Raw genomic sequence first — 12045 nt, forward strand, 5'->3', positions numbered from 1 at the left:
TATCCATTCGAGAGTTTTGAAGCATGGACTTTTTGTGCTAATTTTACTGGAAATTTTAATTAAGAGTTTAACATCTTAAACTTATTTCAGCAATATAACACTGTTGCCATATTAGCAGTAAATAGTTTTAAAAACAAAGCAAACATGCACAGACTCACATATACATATGTATGTCTGTGTGGAGATTTAAAACATGTAATATCAAATGTGATCAGCAAAAGGAAATTTTAGGTGGAAGGTTTACAAAAGAAGATTATATATATATTCATATGTGTATATACATGTCTGAGCGTACACGTATGTGTGTGTATATGTGTACATATAGAAAAAAAAGGACCCTTTCCAAATCTAGGAAACTCAACTAGGGTTGAAGCCAAAGTCAAGTCCACAGGCACCTATCAATAAGATTATTCGAGAGACACCTGTTCTTTTCTAGAACACACACGGACTTGCACATGTACATATACACACATGCATACATACATAAAAACATATAAATATATATTCCTCCTTTGTAACTCTTCCCCAAGTAGCTTCTTTTCTCCTATCAGAGCTGATGCTTAGCCAGTATGCCCATATCAGATATTAAAACATTGAAATGCATTCATGATGGCTGATAAAAATAAAATCCCCTGGTTTTTGCCCTCCACCCCCTGTCCAGGTGCCAGACCGCACTCTGGTCACCCTGCCCCCGCATTCTGGTCCCCTGGATCCCCTGCGGAAACTGCCAGTAAAAATACTTAGTCTGGTCCAGGGAGGAGCTCAAGAACCTCGTGCTCAGGCATCATCAGAGTTCGTTCTGACTGATTAGTGTCCCTCCTGTGACAGCTGTTAAATATTTCAAATATTGTCTCTGAAATTAATTCTCTGGAGATGTTGTCTTTATACTTTTCATACCTTTGTTGCATTTGTATAAACCGAAGACATATTTTGTATATTTAGTTTTTTCATCAATGTTATAAAATATGCATGCATTATTTGCATTCTCTATAGAGATGTATCCATCTGACATATGTTCTGTAAAGAATTCGTTGTATAACTATTTAGTGGTTCAGTGATCTGTTCTGCTGCTGATGAAAATGCAGATGATTTCCAGTGTTTCGACAGTGTGTCATCAAAGGGAACATACCCACCTAGGCTTCCCTGCACACTGGTGCTAGAGCTTTGCTATAGCATGTTCCAAAAAGTGAAGTTATTAGGAGAAAGGGAAGAACAATTGAATCAGAAACCCGAAGAGATCACCTTACCCAACTAGCGGAGTCCGAAAGTCCAGATTGTGTAACGCTGGAAATGAGATTATTCTGAGGTCAATTAAATGACTGGCCCGAGCCTGCCCAGCTGGCCAGCAGAGGGTTCTCGGGGTCTGGCTGTTTACTTTCAGTCCAAATTTGATACAGCTGTGTTCTGGCCTCACATCGAGTCATTGGTCCAGCGTCGCTGTGGATGGGGAGAATTCCTAGTCTTCCCAGCACATCGGCAATGACCCCATCACATCTCCCAGCTAGCTGACGCATTTTGCAGGTCCGACCATTTGAGACTGAGCTGGGACAAAGCCGGACTTGAAGACACAGAGTCCGTCTCCAGATTTCCCCAAGAAGCTGTTGCCCCCTCGCCATCATGTCCCACTGTCCGCCCCCCACTTTCCTATGTCCCTGTTGCATGTCACCATCACCATCACCCCGAAGATAAGATCCTGAGTCTGGCTTGATCTGAGTTTGGGGATGTATTAACCATGTTGCTGGCTTCTGGAAACATGAGGCTTTAACATCTGCTCTGCATGCATATGCTGGAGACAACCTGTCTGGGCAATCTCCCAACATGCCTGAGGCACCTGCCGCTGGCATCCTGCCTCCCACATCCTGTCCCGCCCCCACCTGCCCAGGAGGAGTCCTCTCCTTGTTACCCAAATACAAACCATCCAACCCACTCTTACCCTGCTCCTATGTTTGCGGGGGCTTCACACTCCTGGCACTGTCCATCTGCCTTGATCACCCCGGGGCCCGGAACTAGACAATTAGTGGGGACCCCTAGGCCCCACAGCCCACTGCAGTCATTCAAACTTGGGAACCCTGAGCCTGCTTGCCCTGCCCTGCCCTGCCCTGACCTGCCCGTGGAAACCACGGTGCAGGCTCCTGCCCACAGTTCCCACTCTCTCTGCCTCGCTTCTGAACCTTGGGACTCCCCACTCTCCGTGTGGCCCCCCGGGGCATGGTGTGCCCTTTCCTCTTGGGATCTCTGAATCATAAACCGTGCTTTCAACTGCAATCACCTCCTGATCTGTGGGCCTTATTACCCCTCAGACTTTCTAATAATACACTGAAATTTAAATGGGGGCACTGGTAGAGAAGAGGCTCCCTCCAGCTACCGCTCCCAATACACCTGCAGCCAGGTACCCCCTACCCCCAACTTTGCTGATTTCTAAATTGCCCTACCAAATGGTTGCACCTCATGCAATATAGCCAAAAATGTGCCAGAGTTCATGTTTCTCACCATCCTTGGAAACCGCTGGTTTTAGGGAATTTGTGCAAACTGCAGGAATGTAAAATGGTTTCTTTGTATATTAATTTGTATTTTGCTGACTACGAGTGGACTTATGCATGCAGGGGTTTGGCCATTCTGATTGTTCTGAAAAGTGCCCACTGAAAGCCCTTTCCAACTTCCCTGTTGCGTGGTTGTCTTTGTCTTTGCCCTAATGATTTGTAGGTGTTCTTCATATATATCTGAAATGAAAATATTTTGTTGGTAACATACATCAAAAATATTTCACCATCTGCCAGTCTGTGTCCATCCTATTAGTGATGGTTATGTGGTAATTTATTTTATCTCATCATTTTAAGTCTTAATAGACCACTAAATGATGTTGTTATTGTCAATCGGATCCTACATTATATTAAACATTTCATTTAGTTATTGCTGATATATAGGAAGGATATTACTCTTTTTAGGTGTTCCTGTTGGTTCTGATACCAATGTTAAGATTTTGTCCACTTAGTCATTTTTTTCTCCCCTACAATATAATGTCATCTGAAAAAAAAAAAAAGATAGTATTTTTTCCTCCTTAATACCATTCTGTTTATTTGTTGTCCTTGCCTTATTTTTCTAGCCTGGAACCTCAAGGTCAGCTCTGACCCATAATGGTGAGAGTTAGCATCTCCTTCCTGACCTGATCTGTGTTATTTATAAACCTGCCACATTTTTCTGGTAGACACCTTTATCAACCAAAAGGAATTCTTTCCAATTCCTTAGTAATGGTTTTTATAATAAATGTGTTTTAGTTTATTGTACGATTTTTTTTGCATGCACCTGATTGCTTGCAATCATTTTGCACGCATTTTGCATGCATTTTGCACACATATGATTTCTTTGCTTTAGTGGTTAATGACGAGTTTTACGTTAGTTGATTTTTCTGATGTTGAGAATAAACACACACACACAAATGATTTATTTTTATATGTTGATGTTTAGAATTTTAAACTTATTTCATTAAGAATGTTTATGTTTACATTAATAAATGAGATTGGTATTGGTTGTATTTTCTTCTACTCTTTTGTGTGGTGTTGGAGTGAAGATTATATTAATATCATAAAATTACTTGGGGTCTCCTTCTTTTATTCATATCTTTGTATAAAATATAAATTTTATGGTCTTATTTCTCCAAAGAAGACATCCAGATGGCAATCAGACACATGAAAAAATGCTCAACAGGACTCATCATCAGGGAAATGCAAATCCAAACCTCAATGCGATACCACCTCACACTTGTCAGAATGGATAAAATCAACACAAGAAACAACAAGTGTTGGTGAGGATGTGGAGAAAGGGGACCCCTCATGCACTGTTGGTGGGAATGCAAGCTGGTGCAGCCACTGTGGAAAACAGCATCTAAGGTCCTCAAAAAGTTAGAAATAGAACTACCCTATGAGTCATCAATTGCACTACTGGGTATTTATGCAAAGAATAAAAAACCACTAATTCAAAGGGATACATACATCCCAATGTTTATAGCAGCATTATCAATAATAGCCAAATTATGGAAAAAGCCCAAATGTCTATTGCCATCGGGTGAATAATGGATAAAGAAGAGGTGATATATATATATATATATTATTCAGCCAGGAAAAAAGAATGAAATCTTGACATTTGCAATGACATGGATGGAATTAGAGGGTATTATGCTAGGAGAAATAAGTCAGTCAGAGAAAGACAAATACTATATGATTTCAGTCATATGTGGAATTTAAGAAACAGAAGAAACAAGCAAAGGAAAAAAAGAGAGAGAGAGAGAGAGAGACAAACCAAGAAACAGATTCTTAACTCTAGAGAACACGCTGATGGTGACCAGAAGGGAGGTGGGTGGGGATGAAGGAATGCACTTGTGATAAGCACAGGGTGATGTAGGGAAGTGTTGAATCACTAAACTGTACACCTGAAACTAATATTATACTGTATATTAACGGACTGGAAATAATAAAATAAAATAATGAAATAAAATAAAATAAATAAAATAAAATAAAATAAATTTTCCAGTCTTATGTCAATTAGGATTCCTAAACAGAATCTCCTTCTTTGTGTCCAAATTTCTGCACATCAGAAGGGGGAGAATTCATTTTGGACAACTGACTCACAGTTTCCAGAACATGATGGGCACATATACTTACTACTGTGACCACTTGGCCCTGAATCCAGGATGTGCTGGACAGGCCTCCGGGGCACAAGCCTCCACCAAAGATCTCAGCTGTGGAGCAGGAATGCCTTTTGCTTTTGTGTCTTGAATTATCTCAAGTCACTGGGAATCTGAAATTGAGTGATCTGTAGTCCTTCACAACTGTAGATAGGCCTGAATTTCCTGAAAGCAGTAGTACTCCTTTAAAAAAAAAAAAAAAAACCTGCTTTGGGGGATGCCTGGGTGGCTCAGTTGGTGAAGCGTTTGCCTTCGGCTCAGGTCATGATCATGGGGTCCTGGGATCGAGTACTGCTTTGGGCTCCCTGCTCCTCGGGGAGTCTGTGTAACCCTCTCCCGCTACCCCTCCACCCACTTGTGCTCTCTCTTGATCACTCTCTCTCTCTCTCAAATAAATAAAATAAAATAAAATAAAAACCCAAACCCTGTTTGTAATAGAATCACATAGTAAGTATACATAAGTGAAAGCCCCTCTTATTTCAATGTCTTTTCTTGCTTTTCTTTATGAGGCCTCTAAAAATTTCTCTGGGTTTTGTCAGTCAGGATTAAAGTACAAAATTTTTCTTCATTTTATTTTATTTTTTAAGACTTATTTATTTATTTATTTATTTATTTATTTATTTAGAGAGTGAGCTCAACACGACTGGGGGGAGGGGCAGAGGGAGAGAGAGAGAGAAACTCCAGCAGACTCCACACGGGGCTCGATCTCATGACCATAAGATCATGACCTGAGCTGAAATCAGGAGTCAGATGCTCAACCAACTGAGCCAGCCAAGTGCCCCTTTTTTTTTTTCGTTTTAAAAGACAGTTAAACCTAATGATATGAATGCACTTAAGGCCACTGAGCTGTACACTTAAAAATGATTATGATGGTAAATTTCATGTTACATGCATTTTACCACAATAAAAAAAAAAAAGAAATCAGAAATACACAAACATATTTATAGAGGTGATACCATACAAATTGTCTTAGTGACAGTTTTCTCTATCTTGTAATTATTCTATAATAAGGATGCATTATTTGTAGAATCAGAAATAAAATAATAAGCATTGAAAAAATACATTAACATCAATAATATTTTTATTTTTTATTTATTTTTAAAATATTTTATTTATTTATTTGACAGAGAGAGACACAGTGAGAGAGGGAACACAAGCAGAGGGAGAGGGAGAAACAGGCATCCCACTGAGCAGGGAGCCCGATGCGGGGCTCGATCCCAGGACCTCGGGATCATGACCCGAGATGAAGGCAGACGCTTCACCGACTGAGCCACCCAGGCGCCCCAATAGTATTTTTAATATGCTCAATTCTTTTTCCAAAGTGAGAAAGATTTCTTTAAAAGTACATTCATGTGAAAAATGTCTTCGGGTCTTCTATATAACATTGTCATCATTGTATTTTATTTTATTTTTTAAAGATTTTATTTATTCATTTGAGAGAGAGAGGGAGCACAAGCAGGGGGAGTGGGAGAGGGAGAAGCAGACTCACCACAGAGCAGAGAGCCCGATGTGGGACTCGATCCCAGGACCTAAGCCAAAGGCAGACACTTAACCACCTGAGCCACCCAGGTGCCCCTGGTCATCATTTTAGAATTCAGTTCCTCAGAAAAGTGTTGTACTGTAAATTGTCCATTTTCATAGTTTAAAGCGGTTGCTGTTTGTATATCATATTTTAGGCTTTGGATATTTTTTATAACTATGCTAATTTCACTAATAGCAATTCATTTCAAGAGTTGCAAGTAATGGGAGTATTTAATTATACAACTCTGGATTGGCCTTGTGAGCCCCTGTTGTGTTCACGGCGCCCAGCAGGAAGTCCTGGTTGCAGAGGGAAGAATTACTCGTGGTCTCTGCCCTAGAGAGAGTAACAATTGTGCATAGAGGCTGAAACAGTAATTTACCACTGCCTAAAGAATAAAAAGGCGAATTCTTGCAGAACAACAGGGACCTGGCAGAACAGCACATTGTTAGAACAGCTTTATTGAGATAAAATACAGACAGCATGTATCTCACTTGCCCAAAGGGTACCGACCAATGGTTTTGGGGTAATTGCAGAGCTGTATACCACCACAGCAGTCTAATTTTAGAACATTTCCATTACCCAGCCCCCCCCCCAAAAAAGTTGGTACCCACTAACAGAGCATCCCCATCCCCTCCCTCCTCGCTCCTCTCTACTGGCCAAGGGAATTGTTTTTTTTTTTTTTTTTTAAAGATTTTATTTATTTATTTGAGACAGAGAGAATGAGAGAGAGAGCACATGAGAAGGGGGAGGGTCAGAGGGAGAAGCAGACTCCCCGCCGAGCAGGGAGCCCGATGCGGGACTCGATCCAGGGACTCCAGGATCATGACCCGAGCCGAAGGCAGTTGCTTAACCAACTGAGCCACCCAGGCGCCCTGGCCAAGGGAATTGTTAACCTATTTCTTGTTTCTACAGATTTTTCCATTCTGGGCATTTCATAAAAATGGAGTCCAATAGCATATGGTCTTTTGTGACAAGCTGTTTTTACTCAGTATAATGCTTCCGGGTTCAGCACTTCATTGTTTTCCATTATGTTGAATGGATATACCAAATTCTGTTGATCCTTTCATAAGTGAGTAGATTTGGGTTGTTTCCACTTTGGGGCTATTATGAATAATATTGCCATAAACATTCTTGTACAAGTTTTTGTGTTGACATGTGTTTTCTGTTTCCTTGGCATATATTTCGGATAGTAATTGATGGCTCATATGGTGGTAATGGTTAATTATGTGTCAACTTGGCTAGACCTCAGTTCCCAGTTTTTGGTCAAACACCAATGTAGATGTTGCTTTGTACATTTGATACACATTTATAACCAGTTGACTTTTTTTTTTTTTTAAGATTTTATTTATTTATTTGAGAGAAAGAGAGCATAGAGGGAGGGTGTGAGGGGACTCCCTGCTGAGCAGGGAGCCCGATGCGGAGCTGGATCCCAGGACCCTGGGATCATGACCTGAGCTGAAGGCAGAGGCTTAACTGACTGAGCCCCCCAGGCGCCCCATAATCAGTTGACTTTACATAAAGGATATTATCCTTGACAATTTGGTTGGAACTCATCCAACCAGTTAAAGGCCTTAAGAGCAAAAACTGAGGTTACCAGAAGGAATTCTGCTTCAAGATTGTGACGTGGAAATCCTGCCTGAGATTCTAGCCTATAGGCCGGCTCGACTGATTTCCAACTTGCCAGCCAGCACTGGGGTGAGCTAATACTTGTCTGTGTGTGTGCTCATATATACCCACATAAATACAGATACAGAGGTGGGTATAAATGTCTGATTAGTGTCTTATTGGTCTGTTTTCCTGGAAACCCCTGACATATGGTAACTCTATGATTAGTCATCGAGGGAAGTGCCAGACTTGCTTTCCAAAGTACCTGCACCATTTTACATCCCCAGGAGCGGAGGATGAGGGTTCCCGTTTTTCCACATTCTTGCCAATGCTTGGTACCACCTGACCTTTTGATACTAGTCATCGGGTGGCTACGAAGCAGTGTCTCGTGGTTTTATTTTGTATTTCCCTGATGACTAGAGAATTTTTCACGTACTTATAGCCATTTGTATATCTTTCTTAGTGAAGCGTCTATCCAAAACCCTTGGCTGTTTTCTTATTTGTCTTTTTATTGCATTTTAAAAGTTCTTTGTATATTACACATACAAGTCCCTGCTCAGATATGTGTTTTGCAAATATTTTTACCCATTTCATGGGATGTCTTTCACTGTCTTCATGGTGTGTTCAGTAGCACAGAGGTTTTGAATTCTGATATAGTCCAATTTTACCTGTTTTTTCCTTTGTTGCTTGTGTTTTTGGTGGCATATCTAAGAAACCGTTGCTGACCCAGGATCGTGAAGATTTGTGTCTCTTTTCATTGCCGAGTTTTATGGCTTTAGCTTTTACATTCTTCAGGTCTTTGATACAACTTAAATTTACTTTTGCATATGGTGTGATGAAGGGTTCCAACATCAGTATTTTGTACGCATGTCCAATTGTTAAAAAGAATGTTATTTTCCTTTTGAATTTTCTTTGCATCATCATGGAATATTAATTGACATATATTTTTAAAAGATAATAAACAGTTTAGACAAGGGTGAAGGAAAGTTTTATACATCTCGGTGTTTGGAGAGCAATTTGACCATGCATGTTTGAAATGGAAATATCAAAAATCAATTGGCCATAAATGTTAGGTTTATTTGTGGATTCTCAGTCTCATTCCATTGGTGTATGTGTTTATCTTTATATTAATACCACATTGTCTTGATTACCATAGGTTGTAGTAAGATTTGGAAGTGGGAGTCTTTCCATTTTGTTCTTCTTCAAGATTGTTCTGCTCTTACGAGTCACTTACTTTTCATATACATTTTTGTATCAGATATTCAGTATCTGCCAAAAAGCAGCGGGATTTTGAAAAGGATTACATTTAACCGATGAATGATTTTAGGAAGTATTGCCATTTTAATGTTATTAAGTTTTTCTTTTCTTTTCTTTTTTTTTTAAGGTTTTTATTTATTTATTTGACAGAGAGAGATATAGCGAGAGAGGGAACACAAGCAGGGGGAGTGGGAGAGGGAGATGCAGGCTTCCCGCCAAGCAGGGAGGCCGACGTGGGGCTCGATCCCAGGACCCCGGGATCATGACCTGAGCCAAAGGCAGACGCTTAATGACTGAGCCACCCAGGTGCCCCAAATGTTATTAAGTTTTTCAATACATAAACAGAGGGATGTTTTTCCTTTATTTATCTTTAATTCTTTGAAAACTTTTTTATAGTTTTCAGTGCACAAATCTTGAATTTTGTTAAATTTAATCCTAAATGCTTTATTCTTCGAATGCTATTTTAAATGGAATTATTTTAAAGTTTCATTTCCAGATTATGTATTGCTAATGTATAGAAATACAACTAATTTTGTATATTGATCTTGTATCTTGCAACCTTGCCGAATTGTTTTTCAGTTCAAGTAGTTTTTTTGTGGATTCCTGAAGATGTTCTATGTATAAGATAATGCCATCCGTACAAAGAGATTGTTTTAATTCTATTTTTTTTTGATCTAGATAACTTTTATTTATTTTTCTTGCCTGATTGCCCTTGCTTGAATCTCTGGTAAATGTTGAATAGAAGTTATATGAGAGGACATCTGTCTTTTGTTTCTGATTATAGGAAGAAAACATAGTCTTTCACCATTTAGTATGATGTTAAGTGTAGATTTTTTTAGATGTTATTTATCAAATTGAGGAAGTTCCCTTCTATGCCTAGTTTTTTGAGTGTTTTTTTTTTATAATTAAAGGGTATTAGATTTTGCGTAATGATTATAGTAAACCTGTAGAAATCATCATATGATTTTTGTCCTTCATTCTATTAAAATGGTCTGTTATATTGATTGGTTTTTGTATGTTAAGCAAACCTTAAGTTCCTGGGATAAATGTTAGTTGGTTATGATGAATAATCCTTTTTATATGTTGCTGGATTCAGTCTGCTAGTATTTCGTTGAAGATTTTTGTGCCTATATTCATAAAAGATATTGGTATGCACTTTTCTTGTGATTTCTTTCTCAGTTTTGGTATCAAGGTAATAATGGCCTCACAGTGTGAGTTAGAATGTAGTCTTTCCTCTTTTATTTCTTGGAAGAATTTTTAAAAGGTTTGTGTTAATTCTTCTTTAAAAAGTTTGAGGGACACCTGAGTGACTCAGTCAGTTAAGCATCTGCCCTGGGCTCAAGTCATGATCCCGGGGTCCTGAGATCAAGCCCTGAGTCAGGCTCCCTGCTCACTGGGGAGTCTGCTTCTCCATCTGCTTCTCCCTTTGTTCCTCCCCCCACTCATGCTCTCTCTCTCTCTCAAATAGATAAAAATAAAATCTTTAACAAAAAAGTGTGAAAAATTTGCCTGCAAAGGCATGTGGGCCTGGGCTTTTTTTTTTTTTTTTTTTTTTTTTGGTGGGAAATGTTTTTATTAGTAACTTAATCTCTTAGTCCTATTCAGATTTTCCATTTCTTTTAGATTCAGTCTCACTAATTTGTTTCCTTCTAGGAATTTGTTCATTTCATCTAGGCTAGAGTCTTAGTCCATTTGGTCTGCTATAACAGAATACCATAAACTGGGTGGCTTATAGACAACAGAAATTTATTTCTCACAGTTCTGGAAGTTAGGAAGTTCAGTCCATGCTAGCATATTTGGTGTCTGGTGTAAACCCACTTCCCAGCTCATAAACTGCTGCCTTCTCACTGTGTCCTCACGTGTTTGGAAGAGAGGAGAGTCCTCTAGGTCTCTTTTTTTAAGGGCACCAATCCCATTCATGAGGGATTCCTGACTTACTTATCTCCCATCTCCAAGTACCATCACACTGGGGAATCGGTTTCAACCTACGAATTTTGGAGGGACACACATAGCAGTTCTCGAATTAGCATATACATATGTGTAGTATTTCCCTATAACATTTTATGTTTCTGGAAGGCTAGTGGGGATGTTCTTTACCATTCCTGCTTTTCATAGTTGGAGTCTCTAAGGTTTTGTCCATTTCAAAGAAATAAATTTGATTGTGCTAATTTTATTTTTTTATTCTCCATTTCATCTATTTCTCTTGGCTCCCACACGAAAACCCTAAAAATCACAACAAAGACTCTTGGAAAACTAATAGGTCATTCTGAAAATAGCATCAGACACTTTGCAGTTTCCATTCTGAGTGAATTCCATAAGGTCTGAGGAATGTCTGACAGCTGGTTAAATCTACAGTATCCACTTTTTGGTAAATATTCATATTCAACTTTTTGCCCATATTTGCATAAAAAGCTTTATCTTTATCTTGGGATACGATTGTTTCTCCATTTGCATTGACCATTCTGACTACCCATAGATCTTTGTCCTGCTTCTCAGTACTAGACCATATAGATAAATATAGAGACAATAATGATCACAACAGCACCAGTTACATTATGGAGCTCTAACATGTATCATATTTGGGGCTTGTCTTCTCTATAAATGATCTGTAATGCTCACTGCGTTATGGTTAATATTACTTCCTCCAATAATTATCTGATCTTTATTTTTGCTTAGCGATGAAGTGTCTTGGTTTACGTACAATGCAACATAGTGTTGTGTAGGTATTGACCATTTTCAATTGGGTAGAAGTAATTAATTTCATTTTTGTGTTGAGTGGTTTTGTTTTCTCATGGGAAACAAATCACTTCTTGAACACACATCCTCCCAACTGCTTGAAAGATATGACAAATTGAAAACTCTCTGAGGTGTGTTAATACATTTTACTGTCTGGTTATATTACATTTTGATGTGGGACTCCATGAAAGATTACTTAGATTTTGTTCTGACTGTAGAGAGGGGCACTCAGTAACCCCTGGCA

Source organism: Halichoerus grypus, chromosome 12, assembly GCF_964656455.1.
Source record: "Halichoerus grypus chromosome 12, mHalGry1.hap1.1, whole genome shotgun sequence".
In the NCBI taxonomy this organism is placed as follows: domain Eukaryota; kingdom Metazoa; phylum Chordata; class Mammalia; order Carnivora; family Phocidae; genus Halichoerus; species Halichoerus grypus.